Source organism: Schistocerca nitens, chromosome 5 (genome assembly GCF_023898315.1).
Source record: "Schistocerca nitens isolate TAMUIC-IGC-003100 chromosome 5, iqSchNite1.1, whole genome shotgun sequence".
Taxonomy (NCBI): Eukaryota; Metazoa; Arthropoda; class Insecta; order Orthoptera; family Acrididae; genus Schistocerca; species Schistocerca nitens.
In genome coordinates, this window is record NC_064618.1 from 413,812,297 (window position 1) to 413,839,850 (window position 27,554).

At 45.2% G+C, this 27,554-nt stretch overlaps 3 non-coding genes across 3 annotated transcripts; all 3 read left to right on the forward strand.

Annotated features, from left to right (window-relative positions):
• Positions 1-20,137: 20,137 nt before the first annotated feature.
• Positions 20,138-20,211, forward strand: Trnas-cga (transfer RNA serine (anticodon CGA)). Its single transcript has one exon. It is a non-coding gene; the product is annotated as a tRNA-Ser (tRNA).
• Positions 20,212-20,439: 228 nt separating this feature from the next.
• Trnas-cga (transfer RNA serine (anticodon CGA)) lies at positions 20,440-20,513 on the forward strand. Its single transcript has one exon. It is a non-coding gene; the product is annotated as a tRNA-Ser (tRNA).
• Positions 20,514-20,741: 228 nt separating this feature from the next.
• On the forward strand, positions 20,742-20,815 carry Trnas-cga (transfer RNA serine (anticodon CGA)). The gene has a single exon. It is a non-coding gene; the product is annotated as a tRNA-Ser (tRNA).
• Positions 20,816-27,554: the final 6,739 nt, after the last annotated feature.

Here is a 27,554-nt window from a genome sequence, read left to right on the forward strand (position 1 = left end):
ACACCACATCAAGCAACGATAACCCATGTGCAAATGCCTCTGCGCAATTTCTTGTGTATAGTTAGCGACTTGCACCACCAGTCTCCGGTTTAACACCCAATTGAAGATGGCTGAATAATTGTCAGCTGAAATATCATGGCAAGATGTCTGAATCTATAAACCTCACCGAACGTATACTACGTGTGACTTATCGTGTACGTCGGCTCTATCTCACTGCACGATTTGTCCGTATTAAATTCCTTGTGTCCGCTTTGTGAGAAAAATTGTGACGCTGAAGCAAAGCAGGCCGCCGCCGCTGCCCTGGATCCGCAGTGACGTGTGTGGGAGGCAGGCACGGTGGTCCGCTCCTTCGCCCGCTGCCTCGCTCCTGCCTCCACTCAGCCCGCCCCTCTCCGCCCCTTCAGCCTGACCGCTGATGAGCTGCTTGTTAGCCGATTGGCGGCTGTCGGAGGCAGTCGTGACTGCGCCGACGCAATTCTATCTGCTCCACGGCCTGTCTGCGTATCTGGCGCACCGGAGCTGCGCCGTCAATGAGGCAATTATTTCCCAGCGCAACTATCCCTTGTCGTTGCCGTATTTCAGCGAGTCGCCAGTTTGGAATGCTCTCTCCATCGTAAAAAACATGAAAAGTTTGTTGAACACTGTCTGCGCTTTCTGTGCTGAAGCGTGGATTAGCCAGAGTGGGGTTCGGCCTGGTGGCTGTGCAGACGTGGGGCTCAATGTAACAAACATTTTATTCAACATCAAAATGCTTCTGATAACAGAAAAGAAATACACCCCCCACCAAAATAAAAAAAAAAAAATAAAATAAAATAAATAAATAAAATCTGTAGCCCCTAAAGGTCCTTAAACAGGGCTCCACTCAGTGAGCACAACAAAATGTCTTCCATGAAATTAAAGAACAAAAAACCAACCTTTTCCCTAACGGGTCCGTCTCCATAGCTGAATGATCAGCGTGGCTAACTGCCATACGGAGGACCCGGTTCGATTCCCGATACTGCCAGGGATTTTACCTCGGCAGGAGGTATGGTACGGGATGCACTCTACCTCTTGATGCCAATTGGGGAGCTACTTTTCCGTTTCGTAGAGCCTCAAGACTTGACAACGACCCGGCTCCTCCGTACCTCATCGAATGAGGCTATTAGAGGAGGACGACGCGGCGGTCGGAGGGTACTACATGCACAATCAGGCAACAAAATTTCCGCAGTCTGCAATTAAATTCATACAGCGACTACACAGCTCTCTGTACGTATTATTGAGGTGTCTAAAGGGTGATTATAAACAGTCTGAAAAGCTTTTCAGGGTGTTGAGCCGTTTCCGAATCAATTAGCACTGAAGTTAGCCGTGAGGCTGCCCGCCCGGTTGGCCGTGCGGTCTAATGCACTGCTTTCCGGGCGGGAAGGAGAGCCGGTCCCCGGCACGAATCCGCCAGGCGAATTTGTGTCGAGGTGCGGTGAGCCGGCCAGTCTGTGGCTGATTTTTAGGCGGTTTTCCATCTGCCTCGGCGAATGAGGGCCGGTTCCCCTTATTCCGCCTCAGCTACACTATGTCGGCGATTGCTGCGCAAACAAGTTCTCCACGTACGCGTACACCACCATTACTCTACCACGCAACCATAGGTGGTGGTGGTTAGTGTTTAACGTCCCGTCGACAACGAGGTCATTAGAGACGGAGCGCAAGCTCAGGTTAGGGAAGGATTGGGAAGGAAATCGGCCGTGCCCTTTCAAAGGAACCATCCCGGCATTTGCCTGAAACGATTTAGGGAAATCACGGAAAACCTAAATCAGGATGGCCGGTGACGGGATTGAACCGTCGTCCTCCCGAATGCGAGTCCAGTGTGCTAACCACTGCGCCACCTCGCTCGGTACGCAACCATAGGGGTTACACTCGTGTGGTGTGAGACGTTACCTGGGGGGTCAACCGGGGGCCGAACCGCACAGTAACCCTGGGTTCAGTGTGGGGCGGCGGAGGGGTGAAGTGGACTGCGATAGTAGTCGTGACGTGGCGGACCACTGCGGCTGCGGCGGTGACGGAGCCACTCCGTCGTTTCTAGGTCCCCGGTTAACATGACATAACATAGTCAAAGAGGCGCTGCGCGTGCAGATTCAAGAGGCCCGCTAGATACAGTTGGTGTCACTGGTTCTCAATGCGTAGATGATAGCGCACGAGACTGCTCCGCCCTTGGCGCGTGTTCGATACTTACTGCCATCCCATTTCCAATTTTTGTATCGCTCTGTTGTTCGGTTGTATAAAACGAACGAGAACACGTTTGGTGACACCGTCTCTGGCGGACAGCTTGAACTTGCACACGCAAGTCTTTCAATCTCAGCAGCGCAGCGTATTAATTTTTTTCTTCACAATTATTTCTCAGGACAACCTACCCCATAACTCCCTTACAAGCTTTACCGACTGTTTCCGACCATCCTTTATATCACATTGATGCTGGACAGTGTTCACATAGTGTATAACACGCCATGCAATGTTAACGTTCGGCCGTGAAGGACAATATGAAGGTAATACGCGGCCGAACCGAATGCACTACGGCAGCAGTGTAGCATCTCTGATCGCTATCGATAAGTCTTCCTCGCTGCTAGGTAACCAGCGACGTTCTGCAGCCCATCTTTAATGTACACAAAGCCTCACAGGAGGCTAACATGTTAACTGATGCCTTTGCCACGTCGATTATGCTTTTTCACATTATACAGGGTCCAGCAAAAAGACCTCCCATATTTCAAAAGGTCCTTACAAGCAAACAAAAGATACTTTTATTTGAGAACAAAAGGACTATATATGCCATTTTATATTAGTTCAAAAAATGGTTCAAATGACTCTAAGCACTATGGGACTCAACATCGTAGGTTATCAGTCCCCTAGAACTTAGAACTACTTAAACATAACTAACCTAAAGACATCACACACATCCATGCCCGAGGCAGGATTCGAACCTGCGACCGTAGTGGTCGCGCGGTTCCAGGCTGAAGTGCCTAGAACCTCTCGGCCACACCGGCCGGCTTATATTAGTTGTTTTTAAAACTTATGTCCACTGTTGACACGTTGACGTAGCCTTCCTGGAAGCTGTCCACAGTTTTACGTTTTATTTTCGGTGGAATGGCAATCACTCCGTGAGGGATTGTCTTCGTAAGTGCTTGAGAGGTTGTGGGGCGATGTTTGTACACTTGATACCTTAAGTGTCCCCAAAGATAAAAATCACAAGATGATAAATCGGGTGACATTGGCGGCCAAGCTATGTCTCCTCGTGAAGCGAGAAGACGTCTAAGAAACAACTCTCTCAAAATTTCCAGAGGACGGCGAGAAATGTGAGCTGTGGCTTCGTCTTCCTGGAACCAAACTTCCTTCTCTTCAAGGTTCACAACAAACTGGTTTAACTAAGGTCGGAGGAAGGTCTCTTTCATGTGACAGTAGCGATTTGAATTAACCGTTACCGTTACACCACCTTCATCGGAAAAATACTGACACCACACAGCAAATTTGGCCATGCGATGATTGTGAAGTGGTCGTTGGTGAAGTTCATGAGCATTTTCTGCAGATGAGTAGCGGAAATTTTAATTATTTACGGTACCTGACAAGTGGAAGTTGGCTTCAGCAGAAGAAATCAAAACATCACCAGGGGAATGTTCTAAAGAATCTCCTTACACATATCTCTGCGAGTTTCAAAATCTCTGTCACTTAATTCTTCGGTAATTGTCATTTTTTACGGGTGTAAGTGAAGATCTGTGTGCAGGATTCTCCTTTCACTCCTATCAGTTAATCCCAGGGCAGGTGCACGTTTAAGAGCTGAGCGCTTTGGAGATTGCTAGATGGACTTCCTCACACGCGCCACATTTTCCGGCGTTGTCACAGTCCGAGGTAGTCCAGTAGATTCTCTTTTCAGTGCAGATGCTGTTACTGTAAAGTTCGATACACAAACTCGAATAGTTTTTCTATCATGAACAGAATCATGCCAGCCAAATTCGAACTGCATGCGAAATTTTTGCTGAGTAGTAATCACAGAACCACCTATACGAATATAATCCTCCACAACAAACGCTATACGACATAAGTCATATTGGCTTAAGATGACGTAGGTTGACAGACAAGGGGCGGGGCATCTGCTGTTTAACCCCATGCCTCCACCAAATTGTCTGCAGTCGATGTCATCTTATCCACATGTAATCATCAACTTGATGATTACTATTTTACTCGTTTCCCTCTATTCTGCTGTACTTCCCGACAACCGTAAGCGACTGGAAAAGGGGAAGTGGGAAGCGAGACTAGTACACAAAGTACCCTCCGCCATATACCGTGACGAGGCATGTGGAGCATAGATGTGAATTTAATTGCAGGTTATGGTCCGAATATGATCCACATTGGGTCGAAACTGGTCACTACTTATGAATAAAACTATTTTTAAAATTAACAATATAAAATGCTTGACCCTCGGCCGTAACCAGTAAGAATACCTGATAGAACTTCGACAGTGAAACATAAAATGGAAAAACAACTCTCAGGCGTAACTAGGATCTTACCAAAATCAAGCCTTGGCCTGCTATTACCATCGTCACCAGGTAGCTGCCGTACCAAGCTTCCCACAACGTTCTGACAAACTACCTACGCCTACGCGTTAACAAATTCTTACACAGTACAATAACATAAACAATAGTTTATTCACTTAGAACAGAACAAATACTCAGCCGTCACATTCACAACATAGCTTAAACAAAATACGTTAGGACTAAAACAATTAGTCACGCCTACACAACAAGTAGTTAACAAATTGAACCACTCTGGCTCAGAGCTCACTCACTCACACTCCTCAATGCCATCAGTAGCCGGCCGCTGTGGCCGAGCGGTTCTAGGCGCATCAGTCTGGAAGCGCGCGACCGCTACGGTCGCAGGTTCGAATCCTGCCTTGGGCATGGATGTGTGTGATGTCCTTAGCTTTGTTAGGTTTAAGTAATTCTAAGTTCTAGGGGACTGATGACCTCAGATGTAAAGTCCGATAGTGCTCAGAGCCATTTGAACCATTTTATGCCATCAATAAACAACCACAACACATATGACAACCAAAGACTTTGGTACAGAAATTGTGGCCAGCAAATGCAGGCAAGACACCACTTGTGTACACACAGTGCACTGTACCAATCACAAAACCACCAATGTGCAACTGTTAGCTGTACTATCACTCAGATAGTGATCCTCTTGGCATGCACAACCCCTTTTCTCCGCCTCCACTAGCATTACTGTCCGTCCTGCTGGGAAAAGACACCATCCGCTCCACCAGTTGCTCCCCTCCACACAGTCGCCATGCCCCATGCTGACCGTAGTGACGTCCAGATGACAATCCAATTGTACACAAGATTTTTCGAGATCCTCGTTCTCAGTTCACCTCAGAGCTCGCTCGTTCGTCTTTGTGTAGCAGTTGATCACTCTTACTCCTTCAGGCACAGTCCGCGGTTGAGTCGTCGGCACATGAAGTATACGTCCGAACATTGAGCATTGAGCATACGGAGTTTCTACACGATATAGCGTGAAAAATGCACATTGCACCGTCTTTCCGAACGTGCAGGGCAGTATCTAGCATGTCAGCTATTCTGTTTGTCCGTTTGAACGTAGATCAATGAGATGGAAGAACGTCACTTACGTCAGATAATGCTACCTCTCTTCAGTACAGAGTCGCGATTCGCCATGGTGACTTTCAAGTGGAGTCAACATATATACATGCCGTAGCTAAGCACCAGAAAACGGCGATATCTCGAAAACCGGTCGTTCATTGTACTATTTGTTGTAACACAATAACATGGACCATCATATTGTTGGTTAAAGAATTATTGTAACTTGCGTAGGCTAGTATCAGTTCTACATCTACATCTACATCCATACTCCACAAGCCACATGACGGTGTGTGGCGTAGGGTACCTCGAGTACTTCTATCGGTTCTCCCTTCTATTCCAGTCTCGTATTGTTCGTGGAAAGAAAGGTTGTCGGTATGCCTCTGTATGGGTTCTAATCTCTCAGATTTTATCCTCATGGTCTCTTCGCGAGATAGAGGGAGGAGGGAGCAATATATTGCTTGAATCCTCGGTGAAGGTATGTTCTCGAAACTTTAACAAAAGCCCGTACCGAGCTACTGAGCGTCTCTCTTGTAGAGTCTTCCACTGGAGTTTATCCATCATCTCCGTAACGCTTTCGCGGTTACTAAATGATCTTGTAACGAAGCGCGCTGCTCTCCGTTGGATCTTCTATATCTCTTCTATCAACCCTATCTGGTATGGATCCCACACCGGTGTGCAGTATTCAAGCAGCGGGTGAACAAGTGTACTGTAACCTACTACCTTTATTTTCGGACTGCATTTCCTTAGTATTCTTCCAATGAATCTCAGTCTGGCATCTGATTTACCGACGATTAATTTTATATGGTCATTCCATTTTAAATCACTCCTAATGCCTACTCCCAGATAATTTATGGAATTAACTGCTTCCAGTTGCTGACTTGCTATATTGTAGCTAAATGATAAAGGATCTTTCTTTCTATGTATTCGCAGCACATTACACTTGTCGACATTGAGATTCAATTGCCATTCCTTGCACCAAGCGTCAATTCGTTGCAGATCCTCCTGCATTTCAGTACAATTTTCCGTTGTTACAACCTCTCGATGTACTACAACATCATCCTCAAAAAGCCTCAGTGAACTTCCGATGTTATCCACAAGGTCATTTATGTATATTGTGAATAGCAACGGTCCTATGACACTCCCCTGCGGCACACCTGAAATCACTCTTACTTCGGAGGACTTCTCTCCATTGAGAATGACATGCTGCGTTCTGTTATCTAGGAACACTTCAATCCAATCACACAATTGGTCTGATAGTCCATATGCTCTTACTTTGTTCATTGAACGACTGTGGGGAACTGTATCGAACCCCTTGCGGAAGTCAAGAAAAATAGCATCTACCTGAGAACCCGTGTCTATGTCCCTCTGAGTCTCGTGGACGAATAGCGCGAGCTGGGTTTCACACCATCGTCTTTTTCGAAACCCATGCTGATTCCTACAGAGTAGATTTCTAGTCTCCAGAAAAGTCATTATACTCGAACATAATACGTGTTCCAAAATTCTACAACTGATCGACGTTAGAGATATAGGTCTATAGTTCTGCACATCTGTTCGTCGTCCTTTCTTGAAAACGGGAATGACCTGTGCCCTTTTCCAATCTTTTGGAACGCTACGCTCTTCTAGAGACCTACGGTACACCGCTGCACGAAGGGGGCAAGTTACTTCGCGTACTCTGTGTAAAATCGAACTGGTATCCCATCAGATTCAGCGACCTTTCCTCTATTGAGCGATTTTAATTGTTTTTCTATCCCTCTGTCATCTATTTCGATATCTACCATTTAGTGATTTGTGCGACAATCTAGAGAAGGAACTACAGTGCAGTCTTCCTCTGTAAAACAGCGTTGGAGAAAGACATTTAATATTTCGGCCTTTAGTCTATCATCCTCTCTTTCAGTACCATTTTAGTCATAGTGTGTCTGAACATTTTGTTTTGCTCCACCTATCGCTTTGACATAAGACCAAAATTTCTTAGGATTTTCTGCCAAGTCAGTACATAGAACTTTACTTTCGAATTCGTTGAACGCCTCTCGCATAGCCCTCCTCACACTACATTTCGCTTCGTGTAATTTTTGTTTGTCTGCAAGGCTTTGGCTATGTTTATGTTTGCTGTGAAGTTCCCTTTGCTTCCGCAGCAGTTTTCTAACTCGGTTGTTGTACCACGGTGGCTCTTTTCCATCTCTTACGATCTTGCTTGGCACATGCTCATCTAATGCATATTGTACGATGGTTTTGAACTTTGTCCACTGATCCTTTTCAAGGAAACTGAATATTAATGATCCGTCAAAAGACGCACTGTTCGTGGCACAATTTGTTATAATTGCTCAATACAGCAACACGTGAACAATTGATCAGCCTCAGAGTTGCGAGGTGTCCGTTCCCAGTAGCTGGACCACAACAATCTGCTCTCTGGCAATGTCGCTTACGTCAGAGGATTTCCCCTATTGTGGTTAGGAAGGTCTCTAGAATGACTGTCTATTCTTCACTGCTTACTTCCTTACTATGTCACAAGCCCGGCATTCAATTTCACTGTGGACAGAGGTCATAATTTTTCGGCTCATCAGTATATATCAAATGAAGAATTTCTTAATAAAGTAGCTAAAAAACTGTTCATTAAAGAACGCACAAGTTTAGTTCAAGGTCTTTGCCACAAAAGGATTATGTTAGGCATACAAAGACCAGTTAATTGTTTCCAAGCGATAAATATAATGTCTTTGAGCAAAGATCTTTGTACCATGCATCAGCTGAATGCTGACCGATTTCTGGTGACAATATTTACAAAATAATAGTAGCGAATACGGAATGATAGTGAACAGTGCTGATATGCAAGGGCAGTGGAAGGTTCCTGTTCGATGGTGTCACAAATTCCACCCATACTGCTGCGGTATGTAAAGAAATTCAGTTTTCGACACGATGTGCCGAATAACTAATACTGAAGGTGGTAAATAAAGAATATGTTGTCTTGTTGTCACAGTGAATCCCCCTCCAATACTCAGTATATGCTGAAAAATATGTAAACCTCTGTATGTCTCATATGAAGATGAAGCTGAAAAGGCTCGAAAACTAGTTTATGAAAATAAACAAATATTTCATAATTTGGGTTGTTTGGGGAAGGAGACCAGACATCCAGGCCATCGGTCTCATCGGATTAGGGAAGTATGGCGAAGCAAGTCGGCCGTGCCCTTTCAGAGGAACCATCCCGGCATTTGCCTGGAGTGATTTAGGGAAATCACGGAAAACCTAAATCAGGATGGCCGGACGCGTGATTGAACCGTCGTCCTCCCGAATGCAAGGCCAGTGTCTAACCACTGCGCCACCTCGCTCGGTTTTCATAATGTGCAGGTCGCAACTTGTAGTTGTATTGCGTTCAACACAGTCACGTAGCTTCACAGATGCTTAATTTGTGTAAGGTATGTAATGAGTCTGATCTTCATTGGTAACAGCTAAGAAATAGGCTATTGAATTCAACATCGCCTTGCCTTTCCTTAAAACGATCCAAGTCAAGTTCCCAAAATTGGAGGCATAGATGAAAACACTGACGAAGACCTCGATGTTGTACTTGGCAAACGGCAATTAAAAGAATGACGCAGCAGTAGAACGCATATGAACATTTCGAATGAATAATTAACTGTGAGGAAGCTTTGTACTAGAGGGTTATACCACCTTTGTTAAACGCTGATCATACGCAAATGTGAAAAAAAATTATCTAGTGATCTTTGAACCGTTTTAAAAAGATTGCATTTTCATACATGTTACTGAATATTGTTGAATGAGACGTGGGGCTACCACTCTGCGCCAGGAACGAAACAACAGTCAAAGCAGTGGTTTGAAGCAGGTGGCCCTGGACCAAAAAGGCCAAAGTCGATTTTTCAAGGAAGGTTACCACCGGCGACAGCTGAGATGCAAAATTGGTTTTTTAAGTTGTTACGGTGCAATGGTTGATACAATGTTTGGCAGCTACTCTTTAGAACCAGCTTCACGGAAAAATATTTTCGTGGATTCCTGGATAATAGAAGAGATAAATCACTCCGAAGGATAGGCCGCTGCCTTCTTTGGAGAATTTGAACTATGCATTGTTAGAGCACCTATATTTTATATCAGATTTTTACATTCTGTGGCTTCGATCTGTAACTGTTCGATGTCGCTGCAGTTATCTCTTCCGAAGAAATAATGCAGTATCTGTTCCGCATTGAAGTTTAGCTGTGATAAACAGTGTAAACAATTACCAGCTAAATAATTCCGATGAGTACAATGAGCACTTCGCGAGTGGTCATGGAGTTGGAATAGTGCCTGTCCTCTGCGTGGTGTATGTAGTTGGTAGACCAATGTTAAACTTTCCTGATGTACTTTTTGCATCAGTTTAGTAATGGTTAAATAGCAAATATACTTCTCATCCTTGGCCCTTATCCCGTCTGTAAATTAGTTACCGGATTAGGTAATGTTGGTGATACTGCGTGGCAGGATGCCATTCCTGTCTCCATCTCTCTGTCCCTCCCCCTCCTCCCTCCTGAATATGTGTTCCTCACCTTTCTACGTCTAGTGTTATTCCATGTGAATGGACGTGATTTTTTTAAAAAAATGTTTGCAAATCGTGTAACTGAAGCTGGATGTGGTAACCGGTCCTGTATTCACTGCACGGGTGTGCTAAACCGAATAAAAAACAAATAAAAAAATAGATAGGTGGCCCGCACGCAGACCCCAGTCGTTAATTAGCCGCGCGGAGATCTGCGGTCGGTGCGCCTCTTCGCATCCCTGAAACGGCGTGCTACCGCGCGCTGCTGTCAGGGCGGGTCAGTAGACGTGACGTATGATGGGAGTAGGTCGATGCTTCTGATGACGTGAAGGAAAAATACAAAAAAAAAAAAATCACTACAACACCTGATGATCCCGTATTTTGATGATTCCTGAAATGAGAAGCTAACACCAGTCCCCATTCTCTGCGTGAATTTCGCTACTGTCGAGACGGCGGGAGGTCCACAACCGGAAATCGCCTTTTACAAAGTATGACGGCCATAGAACGATGTTTAGCGGAACTTCAGGGACAAAATACGCTCACTGGAGAAATGCTGTACAAAGTACAGTGACCTCAAACCATCTCGGAAAATAGTGTACTACGCTGGCGGAGATGGTGGCTTTGAACGGACGTTATCGGACTATATATTATATATATGGGCTATATTCATTAAAATTTCATCGTTATACTATCTGTTTTCAACTCAGATGAAGAATAGCATGAGTACAGGACGGCCTGTTGGACGTGTCTAACGTTACTGGAACCTTTCAGGTGGGTATCACAATACAGTACACCAAGCGGACGTACACGTGTAGCTTATCGCCATCTTTCGCACGTTGAGAAAGGTCAAGTCATTGACATGAGGGACACGGGTGCATCATGCCGACGAGTTGCAGGTGCCTGTAGTGAAATGATGGCTGATAATGCCACACTTATTAAAATATTGCAGGTATTACGGTATTGTTGAATGTATTTCTGTTTTGAAACCCAACGTGCCGCCCTCGTCTGCGGAGAATATATTTTTCCAAGGTCTACAGTCGGTAATTTTGTAATGAGATCGCAATGACTGGAGGAAGAGTGGAAACATGGTGTACTTAGAACATCAGGGAGGCAAAAAAAAAGTGGACATAGGTTCATCCGAATGATTACGTTTCTTCGACTGGCTACGACAACAGCTGAATCAAATGTGCCCACGAATTGTAGGGAAAAGATTGTTGGAAGCTCGGTTGAGATCTCGAGTTACCATACGTCGTTTATTACTGACACAACACCACAGGGAATAGAGAGATTTGCGTGTTGTAGTACCAGAGTCAGCTGGGAGTCTGAGTGGTATTATGTTTTGATCAGCGAAGAGTGTCGTTTCTTTCCGAACAAAATCATTTTTCGTATTAGGCTGCGTTATTATGAAACACTAGTACAGGTAAACTACTGATGTTAATCGTCCTGAAGGGGCCCGCTGCAAAGTCGTTCGAAACCTCTACATTTTACAGTTAAAAATTAAAACAGTATTTATTGCATAAAAACATATGTTACAGTAGTCACCAGTTTCAGTCTGTCTGCACACCATCTTTTGACCATCTCTAATGGTGGTACGTGGAGGTGGTGTACAGAGCAGGTACCGTCTGTTGAAAGACCAACGTTAACAGCAGTTGACGTTCGTCTAGCAATAGAGGATACCTCTCCCGTTCACCGACCCCACTTGTTACCGTTGGCGAATGGTCTGAAGATTCTCCAAACTGCTGTTGACGTCGTCTTTCAACAGACGGTACCTGCTTCGTTCGCCACCTCCGAATATCATCATTGGACAGTCGTCTGGAGGTAGTCTGGAAATACACTGAAACCGGTCACCATGTAATAAATGTTGTCATGCGATCAAGACTTTAAAACTCTACACTGAGATCGCTCTTCTTCTGATAATGTTTACATAAGTAATTAACTCTACATTTTAATTGTTTTAGCGTTTCATAGTGACCTGACCTAATAGCCAAAGAAAGTTTATTCAAATTAAAACCGGCTTTGAAGCGTAAGAGCATATTTTAGTTTCACTTCTGTTCGTGGTGCATATCGTCGCCAACGTGTTCATAAACAAAGTGGTAAAAGAACATAGGAAAGATCTATTCTCCAAACCTATACTTCCCTACATCTCGAAAGAATGTTTCGAGGAGCTGCTTCATATGACAACAGGTCTGATATGGTAATTATTGTAGGCAAAAATCAAATGGCTCTGTGCACTATGGGGACTTAATATCTGAGGTTATCAGTCCCCTAGAACTTAGAACTACTTAAACCTAACTAACCGAAGGACATCACACACATCCATGCCCGAGGCAGGATTCGAAGCTGCGACCGTAGCGGTCGAGCGGTTCCAGACTGAAGCGCCTAAAATCACTCGGCCACAGCGGCCGGCTATTTTAGGCAGGCTGGATGTTCGCCAATACGTGACAAGAATGATAAACCCCGGCGATATACCTTTCATGACCAGGATACCAAATGGTATCTTAAAGCACGATAGTGCAAGGCCCCATTCTGCAGTTCACACCACAAACACCTTGAGGAATGTACGGATCCTACGTGGTCCCCTGATTTGTCGCGCACACAACATGTCTGTGACGCGATGGGAAGACGCATACTGCCATACTGCGGGGTCTTTCCCACTTGTCGCTAATAGGATGCCTAAAGGATGTTGCGTTCTCGGAATGCTATACAACAATGCAGACAAATAACATTAGTAATTTTATTTGTAGAAATAAAATTGACGATACTTAACTCTAATTACAGCAAATGTCGCTAGAGAGAGGCGACATGAAAACAGTAAAGTTCTTACCATACAAAAAGTCCAAGTAAGTACTTGATACGGATGACGACAATCTGATAGCGTACCACTAATCTCTATTGCAGACTGGGCTGATCTGAGCGGCCGAGGCTAGCAGGAGCGATGCTTATGTTCACTTCTACCTGGTGTCGATCTTGGCGCTGCGCGGTCCTATTCCGCGCACCATTGGCCGACGTTTCCTCACCGCCTTGTCTGGTCTTGCGTATTGCATCTTCATTCCGGCACTTGTGGTTACGCCAGAACATATACTGACCTCCAGCCAGCAACTTCGTAAGCTGACATCGCACGTTTTTCAGGTATTACAAGAATTTCCTCCATATGACATTCGGAAACTGTTTGTTTTCATGCCACAGTGCATACAAGAGTGTATCAGCGCCCATGGGGTCACACCTTTATTATGCACCTCAGTTCGAATGAAGTGAAAGTTTAGTCAATACGAACATCTCCACAAAGTTTGATAAACAGAGCACTCATGCCTCATGGTGTCTCGACGAAATAATTTGCGACAGACTGACCATTCTGCGTCTATTTGTTACACACTTTCCAGTCAAATTAAAGTGACCACCTGTCAAAGGGCTGAACAATCACCTTTTACAGTGCGGATCTGCAGACAGAGGGTCTATGAGGTTCTGGAAGGCACCGACAGTGGTGTGCAGCCATGCCGACTCCAGTGCTATGGCGAGCTGCACTAGACTTCTCGGTTGAGTGAGGATCCGTAGCGTGAACAATCCGATCGAGGTGGTCACACACATTCATGTAACGCCGAAAATGCGGATAAAAATACCTTTTGCACCATCCAAAATTTTTCGCCGGTTAATGTTCGTTGCTCCGCAGCTCGTGGTCTTGCGGTAGCGTTCTCGCTCCCTGCGCGCGGGGTCCCGGGTTCGACTCCCGGCTGGGTCAAGGGTTTTTCCTACCTCTATATGACTGGGTGTTGTGTCGCCTTCATCATTATCATTCATCCCCAATACGGTCGGAGGAAGGCAATGGCAAACCACCTCCACTAGGGCTTGCCTAGTACAGCGGTGCGAGTCTCCAGCATCGTCCCCTACGCTCCTCGGAGTATGGGACCTCATCATTAATTGTTGGTTGATAACTTGTAATTCCTCAGTTTGTAAGCTTTATTATAGTAACTATATTTCATACGTACTGGGTGTAAAAGAATATTTACAGGGTGTTTCAAAAATGACCGGTATATTTGAAACGGCAATAAAAACTAAACGAGCAGCGATAGAAATACACCGTTTGTTGCAATATGCTTGGGACAACAGTACATTTTCAGGCGGACAAACTTTCGAAATTACAGTAGTTACAATTTTCAACAACAGATGGCGCTGCAAGAGATGTGAAAGATATAGAAGACAACGCAGTCTGTGGGTGCGCCATTCTGTACGTCGTCTTTCTGCTGTAAGCGTGTGCTGTTCACAACGTGCAAGTGTGCTGTGGTCAACATGGTTTATTCCTTAGAACAGAGGATTTTTCTGGTGTTGGAATTCCACCGCCTAGAACACAGTGTTGTTGCAACAAGACGAAGTTTTCAACGGAGGTTTAATGTAACCCAAGGACCGAAAAGCGATACAATAAAGGATCTGTTTGAAAAATTTCAACGGACTGGGAACGTGACGGATGAACGTGCTGGTAAGGTAGGGCGACCGCGTACGGCAACCACAGAGGGCAACGCGCAGCTAGTGCAGCAGGTGATCCAACAGCGGCCTCGGGTTTCCGTTCGCCGTGTTGCAGCTGCGGTCCAAATGACGCCAACGTCCACGTATCGTCTCATGCGCCAGAGTTTACACCTCTATCCATACAAAATGCAAACGCGGCAACCCCTCAGCGCCGCTACCATTGCTGCACGAGAGACATTCGCTAACGATATAGTGCACAGGATTGATGACGGCGATATGCATGTGGGCAGCATTTGGTTTACTGACGAAGCTTATTTTTACCTGGACGGCTTCGTCAATAAACAGAACTGGCGCATATGGGGAACCGAAAAGCCCCATGTTGCAGTCCCATCGTCCCTGCATCCTCAAAAAGTACTGGTCTGGGCCGCCATTTCTTCCAAAGGAATCATTGGCCCATTTTTCAGATCCGAAACGATTACTGCATCACGCTATCTGGACATTCTTCGTGAATTTGTGGCGGTACAAACTGGCTTAGACGCCACTGCAAACACCTCGTGGTTTATGCACGATGGTGCCCGGCCACATCGCACGGCCGACGTCTTTAATTTCCTGAATGAATATTTCGATGATCGTGTGATTGCTTTGGGCTATCCGAAACATACAGGAGGCGGCGTGGATTGGCCTCCCTATTCGCCAGACATGAACCCCTGTGACTTCTTTCTGTGGGGACACTTGAAAGACCAGGTGTACCGCCAGAATCCAGAAACAATTGAACAGCTGAAGCAGTACATCTCATCTGCATGTGAAGCCATTCCACCAGACACGTTGTCAAAGGTTTCGGGTAATTTCATTCAGAGACTACGCCACATTATTGCTACGCATGGTGGATATGTGGAAAATATCGTACTATAGAGTTTCCCAGACCGCAGCGCCATCTGTTGTTGACAATTGTAACTACTGTAATTTCGAACGTTTGTCTGCCTGAAAATGTACTGTTGTCCCAAGCATATTGCATCAAACGGTGTATTTCTATCGCTGCTCGTTTAGTTTTTATTACCGTTTCAAATATACCGGTCATTTGTGAAACACCCTGTATTTGTGAATGTATATAATTGATTGTAATTTTAGTGTAAATATTGTTAATTACTAGGTAATCGCCAAAGGAACTTTGTTTAAATGTATCGATAGCAACGACGAAAGGGCAGCAGCTGCGCCGTTGTTTATGTATGGAGTGTCTGCGTCGCGCTGCGAGCAGAGAGAAGACACCGCAGCTTGAGTCTAAAAGAGTGCGGAAGTGTTTGTTGGGCGCTTCCGCAGACGCGGTGTGCAGTTATGATTGCGCCAGTGTAGGCACACCTACTTTATTAACCAGCGTGTATCGAGAGCACGGTCGGGGTGGACAGGCGGACGAAGCTACAGTTTTAACTACTGCCTGACCCACAATTATTCGTGACTCTGGAGACGACTCGTGGTTCACAACCAGCAACAGGTCAGCTTTGTCTTTGGCTACATTCTTTGTCGTGCGCACAGCTACAATATCATAAGACTGTTAACTGATTGTTAACTAACTGTACAGGCATTACTCAGTGGCTTTTCTTTAACAAACTTTACTGACCAACTTTCTTGAATAATACATTGCTAGACTTAAAAACTCAGACATTATTAACAAGTAGTGTCCCTTTCCTTTTCATACAATCACAGAGTGTCGTAAAATATGAAAACTGGTTAACTATTTACTGCCAGTTTATTTCTTTGCTAATCACCAGTTTTAGTCTAAATTTTGCTGCCTCAGAATCTGGTCATTCTTGCACTACGTCACAGGGGCTTAACTAATTTGTAGTTTTGAGAATTAACTTCACTCAAAGTAACGCAAAATTTAACTGGCGAAACTAATAATTAAATTTCATTTATTCTGTATTTAGCTTAGCGAGTGACAATTGCTGGCTTGGTATGTATTTAATTGTTCTTCTGTTAAAAGTAAATCAGGTGCTCATTTTCTTAAAGTAAATTCAATTCAATCTTTCAATAATTAAAAGTAAATTGCTTGACTTTTTTCAAATTTTGCTTTACCTTACGATGAGGTTAGTGAAATTCATTTTTTAGTAACAAATTTGGAGATACAGTCATTCATTTATTTAAACAGCAACTTCATTTCAATTTTCTGTCGAATTTTAATATCTCAGAATAAGTAACTGCAAACTCAGTGCTTTCTGATACATTTATTTTCTCGTGAACTGTTGAGTTGTGGAAAAGCGTGGCAGCATTCTGTTGCCATGTCACTGGTTATTTGCTTAGTTTTCTTTGCCATTACCTTTCTTAGGATTTTGGATATTCACAGCCCTAGCGGGCTGGCGCTCTTTTAATTATCCCTTTCATTTTCTAATCAGTATTTTTTTTGTATTAAATATTACATGGTACCCTTTTCCCCCGTGTGTGGGTCGTGGGCGATGGCTCTGATTTTCACCCTTTTAAAAGTTATCAGTATTTAGATTAGGGTTAGAATAGATTCTTGCATCAGAAGCGTCTGTTGTACACTTTCCTCCTACTAACCGTATTATTTTCCTTGATAACGACGGCCTTACTCATTGTAAAATTTCATTAGGTTTACGCGATCACGGTCATTGATATAGCAATCCAACAGGTCGATTAGGAAGGGGGAAGTTACACGGTCACATTAATGTGACCCGCTGTCAAAAGTCTCCACAACCACCTTTTGCAGCGCGGATCTGCAGAAAGAGAGTCTATGAGGTTCTGGAAGACACCGACAGGGATATATAGCCATGCTGTAGCCAGCTGCGCTTTGTTTCACAGTTGAGGCTCAATAACATGAACAGTCCGATCGAGGTGGTTACACAGATTTTGACTGGGTTTCAATCTGATGGATTTGGTGGCCAGGGGAGTATGGTAAACTCATCCTGGTGAACTTCGAACCCTGCACGCACACTGCAAGCTGTGACACGTTCTATTGTTCTGCTGGTGCTTGCCTTCGTGCTGAGGACAAACAAACTGCATTTATTTTGGATGGACATGGTCCTCAACGACAGATGCCTACTTGTGCTGATCCATTATGGCTTCCAGAATGACGAGATCACCAGGGAAAGCCACGAAAACATTTCCCAGATGGCAATGATTCCTCCTCTGGCTCAGAAGCGTCGAACGATTGTTTGTGGGGCTGTACACGCCAACAGTCACCTGTCCAATGGAGCCAAAACGTGATTCATCTGAAAAGGCCACTTGTCGGCACACAGTGGAAGTCCGGGTGCGGTACTGACGTGTAAATTCCAGCCTTTATCACCGAAGAACACCAGTTAGGCTGGGCGCATGAACCAGGCGCATGAACCAGGCGGCTGCTTCGGAAGCCCATACGCAGCAACTTTCGCTGAACGTCATTGAGGAGACAGCGTTGATAGCTCATTGGTCAGCTGGGCGCTCGGATGCTCAACAGTTGTACGTATGTTCGTCTGTACACATCCATTACATCTATGGCCCGTGGTGCAACACAGTTGCCTATGCACCGATATTGGAAAGCGCCATTTTGCCAGACGCGTTATACTTTAACCACGGCGGTAGATGTAGAGTTTACAGACTTAACCGTTTCAGAAATGCTTCCACCCTTGGCACGAAAGCCAATGATCATGGCCTTTTGGACGTCAGGTCAATAGCTGCGTCTCCGCATTAGGACTCCCCCCCCCCCCCCCACTCCCCCTCCCGACACGATTTACGAGGGTTGGAACTTTAATAGTGGCAACTATTTATTTACAGCTCGTACAAAACAGGTACGTGTTTCAAAGTTTTACTAACCTTCAAAGTAGTCATCAGCATTGTGTATAACCCTTTGCCAGAGATGTGGAAGTCGTAGGATACTCTTAGCAGTGCCAGTTGTGTTGACAGTTCGAGCGGCGCGGTCTATTGCCCGACGGATTTGTAGCTGCAGCACAGTTCTGCAGCGAATGCCGTGAAGTGTTGAGTTGAACTCAAGAGGGCTTAAGTCAGGGGAGGGCAGTGGGTGGTACGGCACATAGCAGCCCCATCAATCAAACAAATCATTAACAGCTTGCACTGTACGTGCTTGAGCATTGTCCTGCAAAATGAGGGTTAGGTCCTGCAGAAAATGTGATCACTTCTGTCTCTATGCTGTTAATTTTGGAACTCAACCTACGACCAGCTTAGAGACAGAAGTGATGACACTTTATGCAGAACCTGACCATCATCTTGCAGGACAATGCTCAAGCAGGTACACTGCAAGCCGTTACTGATTTGTCTGACTGATGGGGCTGCTAAGTGCTATACCACCTATTGCACTTGCCTGACTTAAGCCCTTGTGAGTTCAACTCGATTTCTAAACTGAAGGAAACACTGCGCCGCTCGAACTGTCAACGAACTTTTAAACACGTATCTATTTTGTATGAGCTGTAAATAAATAGTTGCCACTATTAAAGTTCCAACCCTCGTACTCTACATAACCTCCCCTAATAGTGCCGCCACCTATCGTCTGTGATTGGACAGTGCACGTTAACGTCGACCATAGGCTGTGGTCGCATTAATGTGACTGGACTGTGTATCTGACGCGAGAAGTGGCCAACAGGTGCACACTGTCTCCTGAGCTCGCTAGCGCCTATTGGCTAGTTGACACGCCAGGTACTGTAGACAAAACGCTGTCTGATCGATACCACGCTCCATCGGCGTTCTCGTAACACGGGCCTTACAGCGGGCTACAGAGAAGCAGAAGCTGCGCCGGGTAAGCGGTCCCCGTAGTGGGCAGCAATATTAAAAAGTCCATGAGGTGATGGATGAGCCGAGAGCGCGGCGGGCTGTCGGCTCGGGACACACAGGAGGAAGGCAGCGGCCGTGTTTTTCTCGTTACGGAGCGGGGGAGGGCGCGCAATTAGCCCGGCCGAGATTTATGCGTGTGGGGCGCGGGGCGCGGTGCGTGGTGCATGGTGCGTCGTGCGTGCTACTGCACCCCCTGCTGCGTGACGCACGGCGCTCGCTTTCACCCGCGGGCCGTGCCTCGCTCGGCCGTCCGGACCTGAGACTTCGCTCTTTGGTTCTCCCCTGCCAGCTGCTGCCCGCATCGGAGATCCTATCAGCCGACGTCGCAGATCGCCCGATCTACGAGAACGCTGTCCGCGTACAGACATGCCGATTTCAGCTGTCGATACACTGCGGGCTACAGGAAGGAAGTAACGAGATCCCAACAGTCAATATATACGGAACAAAATGAAAATACAGGTGGCATCCGAAAAGTAAGAGTTGTTGGTTTATCAAAAATGCCATATTTCATAACCGCCAAGAGGTGTGGTTAAGTAAATCTTTATTCCAGAATGAGATTTTCACTCTGCAGCGGAGTGTGCGCTGATATGAAACTTCCTGGCAGATTAAAACTGTGTGCGCCGACCGAGACTCGAACTCGGGACCTTTGCCTTTCGCGGGCAAGTGCTCTACCAACTGTGCTACCGAAGCACGACTCACGCCCACCCCTCACAGCTTTACTTCTGCCAGTATCTCGTCTCCTACCTTCCAAACTTTACAGAAGCTCTCCTGCGAACCATGCAGTGCTTCGGTAGCTCAGTTGGTAGAGCACTTGCCCGCGAAAGGCAAAGGTCCCGAGTTCGAGTCTCGGTCGGCGCACACAGTTTTAATCGTCCAGGAAGTTTCATATCAGCGCACACTCCGCTGCAGAGTGAAAATCTCATTCTGGAAACATCCCCCAGGCTGTGGCTAAGCCATGTCTCCGCAATATCCTTTCTTTCAGGAGTGCTAGTTCTGCATGGTTCGCAGGAGAGCTTCTGTAAAGTTTGGAAGGTAGGAGACGAGATACTGGCAGAAGTAAAGCTGTGAGGGCTGGGCGTGAGTCGTGCTTCGATAGCTCAGTTGGTAGAGCACTTGCCCGCGAAAGGCAAAGGTCCCGAGTTCGAGTCTCGGTCGGCGCACACAGTTTTAATCGGCCAGGAAGTTTCATATCAGCGCACACTCCGCTGCAGAGTGAAAATCTCATTCTGGGAACATCCCCCAGGCTGTGGCTAAGCCATGTCTCCGCAATATCCTTTCTTTCAGGAGTGCTAGTTCTGCATGGTTCGCAGGAGAGCTTCTGTAAAGTTTGGAAGGTAGGAGACGAGATACTGGCAGAAGTAAAGCTGTGAGGGCTGGGCGTGAGTCGTGCTTCGGTAGCTCAGTTGGTAGAGCACTTGCCCGCGAAAGGCAAAGGTCCCGAGTTCGAGTCTCGGTCGGCGCACACAGTTTTAATCTGCCAGGAAGTTTTAAATCTTTATTCACTAACGTATCGGTATCGATTATCTGATTATCTTCGGGTGTCATAAAATTATTTACAACGGCTTGTGTGAGTACGTTCCTACTGTGCTGTCAAATAAAATAAAAGCCATTCCGAATCATAGCTGTCAATGATAAAGTACGTTATACAAACAACTGCACTGAAGAACTAAAGAAACAGATACACGCAGGGCTCTCGCAAGCACGCAGAAGAGCTGCAACACGACGTGACATGGACTCGACTAATGTGTGAACTAGTGCCGGAGGAAACTGACACCATCGTTCCTGCAGGACTGTCCATAAATCCGCAAGAGTACGAGGGGGTGGAGATCTCTTTTGAAAAGCACGTTGCAAGGCATCCAAGATATGCTCAATAATGTTCAGGTCTGGGAACTCTGGTGGCCAGATGAAGTGTTTAGACTCACAAGAGTGTTCCTGGAGCCACTCTGTAGCTTCTGCTGTAGCACTGTAGCTCCTGCTGGAATTGCCCAAGTCTGTCGGAATGCACAATGGACATAAATGGATGCAGGTGGTCAGATAGGATGCTTACGTACGTGTCACCTGTCAGAGTCGTATCTAGACTTATCAGTGGTCCCATATCACTCCAACTGCACACGCCCCACACCATTACAGAGGATCCACCAGCTTATACAGTCCCCTGCTGACATGCACGGCCCGTGGATTCATGAGGTTGTCTCTATACCCGTACACCTCCATCCGCTCGATACAGTTTGAAACTGGACTCGTCCGATCAGGCAACATGTTTACAGTCATCAACAGTCCAACGTCGGTGTTGATCCAGGCGAGGCGTAAAGCTTTGTGTTGTACGGTCATCAAGGGTACACGAGTGGGCATTCGGCTCCAAAAGCCCATGTCGATGATGTTTCGTTGAACGGTTCACCCGCTGACACTTGCTGACGGCCCAGAAATGGAATCTGCAGCAGTTTGCAGAAGGGTTGCACTTCTGTCAGGTTGAACGATTGTCTTCAGTCATCGTTGGTCCCGTTCTTGCAGGATCTTTTCCCGGCCGCAGCGATGTCGGAGATTTGATGATTTACCGGATTCCTGATATTCACGGTACTCTCGTGAAATGGTCGTACGGGAAAATCCCCACTTCATCGCTGTCTCGGATATTGTTCCCATCGCTCGTGCGCCGACAGCAACACCACGTCCAAACTTACTTAAATCTTGATAACCTGCCATAGAAGCAGCAGTAATCGATCTAGCAACGGCGCCAGACACTTGTTGTCTTATATAGGCGTTGCCGACCGCAGCGCTGTATTGTTCCTGTTTACGTATCTCTGTATTTGAATACGCATGCCTATACCAGTTACTTTGGCGATCCAGTGTGAAATACATTGATAGAAATCGATACACATTATAAAAATGTATCGGGCAACAACGGCTGACTTCTTAAACACAGTGGTGCGTGAAAAATTGCCGCATTGTGTCTGACCTTTAAATTTATTACTTTTTTACCGATAACTCTATTAGCAACACAGACATTACCGACAATGCCGTTGAATGCACCTAACAAAGTCGTGTTAAGTGCATTACGAGAATGGTAGTAGAATCCATAAACTAAATACTCATCAAATACGTGCGAAAAGCTAAGGCCATTTCATGATCACAGTAATAGTAATATGCGCCAGCTGAAAATAATTCAGAGTTTAGTACGACAATTTGCGCAATAACACACGAGAGATAACGAGTAGAAACTCATATTCTACTGTCAAACCAGTAATGCGAATGGGAAAGTTATATTTCTGGACTGGAGCACATTCAGACGTTGTGAAAGGTAGTGTCCCTTCAAAAACTGAAGTACTGTAGCGACCGCTCAACAAAGACAGGTCTGCCTTCCACCAGATCGCAACATAAAATTCCTGAAATGGACGTTTACCACCCAGAATCTATAATCCACACGATCGAATAACACACTTTAACCCAACCAGGTCTCCATTCTTCCAAAACTAACGTGAATGTCTGTCCAGAATCGATCTCTTGATAATCCCAGTCGAAAAGTGTTGTTTCTGCTTGAATCCAACAATGTTCTACCACTGTCTCTCACTGGATAATGGCAATCCCGAAAAAAATAGACCATTTTAGTGTTCTACAAACATGATTTTGACTCAACTTGACCAATTTCCACACTAAATTAATACATATATTATTACATATTTAAATCAAGAAATGTTATGAACATCTTGTCAGACTAAGAACATTTACAATAAATATAAATAATAGTTTGTTCATAAATAAATAAGCCAGCATTCTTGCGCAAGTGCACTCATTTTAAATTACTACAAAAAAGTCATAAAATGTTGTTTACACATTTATTTATATCTGCCTGATAGAAGCAAGAGAGTTTTGGTACTCTTTTCAGCAGTGGTATCAGCTAAAACATACGTCTGAGCACTTCATAAATTACCATGGTTCTTAATATCAATTGTAATCATATTTAAATACACTTACTGGCGAAAATGATAACATATTCCCTAAATAACGAGTATGACAAGATATGAGATATCCATGCTGATTTAAGTTACTGTGCTATTGTGGAGGAGACAAGTTTCTAACAAATATCTGCATAATGAAAAAGATATAAAACGTGATAAATCAATTATTTTATTTGATCGTATGGTTTAAATGCGAACATTTTTAGGTTAGGCTTTACCGTGACTGTTACTGACATTAAATGAAACAACAAGTTCACTGTTACCAGTCACCGTTTTATTTATTTCCACGACGCGTTTCGAAGGTTTAAACCTCCATCATCTGGTGGATTTACATTAGTAGGTATACATGTGATGTGTTACGACAGCAAAAGGAACCTGTGATCACTGAAGGCAGTGCCACAAGTTCCTCCAAAAATCGTAACACAACACACACACAAATGTAATACTTACTAATATAAATCCACCCGATGATGGAGGTTTAAACCTTCGAAACGCGTCGTGGAAATAAATAAAACGGTGACTGGTAACAGTGAACTTGTTGTTTCATTTAATGATCGTATGGTGATTTTATACAATATACAGTTGATATAAGGCAAGTGATTTTATACAATATACATATGATAAAAGACAAGATTAAGCCTTAAAGTCCGTGTTTTTCAACCGATTAATTAAGCTGAGTGTGAGAGTGAACAAGTCGTCGGGAATTCCAGGGTATGAATGAATAGGTCAAAACCTTTTGGCTTCTTTGTGGGATCAAGGTGATGGGCTCTTGTTCCCAATGCTTTTGTTGACCATACATGCTGCCAACTTTCAGTTAGATCAAAACAATCCTGCAGTAATACTTGCTGGTCTTCTTGAGCGCAATTGTTGCTGTGGCAGATGACTGAATTCCTGGTGCAGTGGTAGAGAGGGTGATGCAGAGATTTTCTTGGCCTCCCTCAGTCGAGGTTGTTTCCGCTTTAACTGAGGTGGAGGGACTTGACTCAATACAGGTAACCAGTGGCATGGGGTTGGAACCAGTAATACGAGGGCAGTTCAATAAGTAATGCAACACATTTTTTTTTCTCGGCCAATTTTGGTTGAAAAAACCGGAAATTTCTTGTGGAATATTTTCAAACATTCCCGCTTCGTCTCGTATAGTTTCATTGACTTCCGACAGGTGGCAGCGCTGTACGGAGCTGTTAAAATGGCGTCTGTAACGGATGTGCGTTGCAAACAACGGGCAGTGATCGAGTTTCTTTTGGCGGAAAACCAGGGCATCTCAGATATTCATAGGCGCTTGCAGAATGTCTACGGTGATCTGGGAGTGGACAAAAGCACGGTGAGTCGTTGGGCAAAGCGTGTGTCATCATCGCCGCGAGGTCAAGCAAGACTGTCTGATCTCCCGCGTGCGGGCCGGCCGTGCACAGCTGTGACTCCTGCAATGGCGGAGCGTGCGAACACACTCATTCGAGATGATCGACGGATCACCATCAAACAACTCAGTGCTCAACTTGACATCTCTGTTGGTAGTGCTGTCACAATTGTTCACCAGTTGGGATATTCAAAGGTTTGTTCCCGCTGGGTCCCTCGTTATCTAACCGAACACCACAAAGAGCAAAGGAGAACCATCTATGCGGAATTGCTTGCTCGTCATGTGGCTGAGGGTGACAATTTCTTGTCAAAGATTGTTACAGGCGATGAAACATGGGTTCATCACTTCGAACCTGAAACAAAACGGCAATCAATGGAGTGGCGCCACACCCACTCCCCTACCAAGAAAAAGTTTAAAGCCATACCCTCAGCCGGTAAAGTCATGGTTACAGTCTTCTGGGACGCTGAAGGGGTTATTCTGTTCGATGTCCTTCCCCATGGTCAAACGATCAGCTCTGAAGTGTATTGTGCTACTCCTCAGAAATTGAAGAAACGACTTCAGCGTGTTCGTAGGCACAAAAATCTGAACGAACTTCTCCTTCTTCATGACAACGCAAGACCTCACACAAGTCTTCGCACCCGAGAGGAGCTCACAAAACTTCAGTGGACTGTTCTTCCTCATGCACCCTACAGCCCCGATCTCGCACCGTCGGATTTCCATATGTTTGGTCCAATGAAGGACGCAATCCGTGGGAGGCACTACGCGGATGATGAAGTTATTGATGCAGTACGACGTTGGCTCCGACATCGACCAGTGGAATGGTACCGTGCAGGCATAAGGCCCTCATTTCAAGGTGGCGTAAGGCCGTAGCATTGAATGGAGATTACGTTGAAAAATAGTGTTGTGTAGCTAAAAGATTGGGGAATAACCTGGTGTATTTCAATGCTGAATAAAACAACCCCTGTTTCAGAAAAAAAATGTGTTGCATTACTTATTGAACTGCCCTCGTATGTGCGCATTGTGTCGTTCAGTTTGTGTCTACCTTCTTCACATGTACACTTTGCAACCAGATATGTGCGCACTACTCTGCAGCAGAGTGCACAAGACTGATGCCAGTTAAACGCACACAGTCAGCAGATGTTCCCCAGGTGGTACCACTGAGCTTATGTAGTATGTAGCAACTTTATGAGAAAGCTTGGTGATGTGCTCTTTGTAGCTCAGGGTTCTATCTAGAGTGATTCCGAGCTACTTTGGGAAGAGATTGTACCTCAACGTTTGTACATTGACCAGAACTCTTGGTTTGTAGTTCGCAGCACGATTCGCTAGATGGAAACAAGAGACTTTAGTTTTTGATGTGCTTGGGATCAATCTTAAAGAAAGTTGACATCTTCTCCAGATCCTCCGTAGGAATTCGTTCACCATCTTCGAAATTACTGCTCTGCGCTACCAGTGCGGTGTCAACAGCATAGATGAATTTAGTTGATGTTGTGGTTGGTAAATCATTAATGTATAAATTGAATAGTGATGGGGCTAAAACAGATCCATGTGGTACTTCATTATTTAGTTTTCGTTTGTGGCTTTCAGAGCTGCCTACAAACACTTCAAATTGCCTTTCACTAGCCATGCTGGATATTAGATCCACAATTTCTCGACTTGGCACAACTTGCAATAGCTTGTGGATCAGCCCGTGTCGCCGGACAGTGCTATACGCGGCTGTCAGGTCAATGAAGACAGCTGTTGATTTCAGATGGCCCTGAAAACCTGCTTCAGTATGGGTAGTTAGGGCAAGAACTTGGTCGGTGCAGCTGTGTCCTTGTCTGAAGCCAGCTTGTTCAAGAGGGGTGGCAGCCTCGACGAACGGTGCTATTCTAGTTAGGAGGACGCGTTCCAAAAGTTTGAATGTACCACTGAGCAGTGCTATAGGGCGGTATCTTTCAGGGCTGTCTTGAGGCTTGCCAGGTTTGAGAGTGGCTACAACTTTCGACAGTTTGAATTGTCTGGGAAGTTTGTTCTCTTTGAGTATATAAGTGAAGAGCGAAGTGAACGAGCGTATGCAGTGTGGGCCCATGTTCTTAATAAATTCATTATAGATGTTGTCGGGGCCTTACCGACTTTCAGTTGCTTGACAGCATTTTCTACTTCCGCTATGGAGAAGGGCCTGGAAAGCAGGTCGTTAATGTCTATATATAATATCAATAACTATAATGGTTACTCATATTTAGCTGTCTGGGATGATAGTTACAGTGAAATGCTATCATCTGAAATATCGTTTGCGGTAATCGCATGAGGAGTTAAGAAGTTGTTAATTCTGAGGTTCACTGTGAAAATTTTTTCTCAACGTAAAATATTAGCTTGTGTACTTTTTAATATATTGAAGTAATTATGAAATTCGTATTTTTTCATTGTATGTGCCTGATTCTTCTGAGAACGCAGATGTCTTGACATTTGCTCTAATATTTAACTGTGATCTACGAGCATTACGGAGTTAGCAGGCCTATTTCAGATTGTTTTACACTCCGCCATTTATGGTGCATCGTCTGTCTTCCGGCTGAACGGGCAACTGTCGTCCAAATTCCTTGCACCGGGTTTGCCCATTTCGGACAAACGCTGTTCGCCTTTGTACCTGGCCTAACCAGCAATGGTCGCTTCGTCTGGTCTGGGCGTGCCATGACCTCGGCCCTGGGCCCACCAGCTAGTATTCAGCCACAAAAAATTTTTCTTCTACCAATTCTAGGGAGCAAAATAACTCGCCTACATACGTGTAACGTTACAGACACTTTGAGAAGGGGCAGTGACCGGGACGTGACTATCAGGTAGGCATTTGCAGGTCTCCGTATTATGCGGTTCAGCACTGGAGAGGCTTAAGTGGTCAAGATCGGACTGGCTGCAGCCAT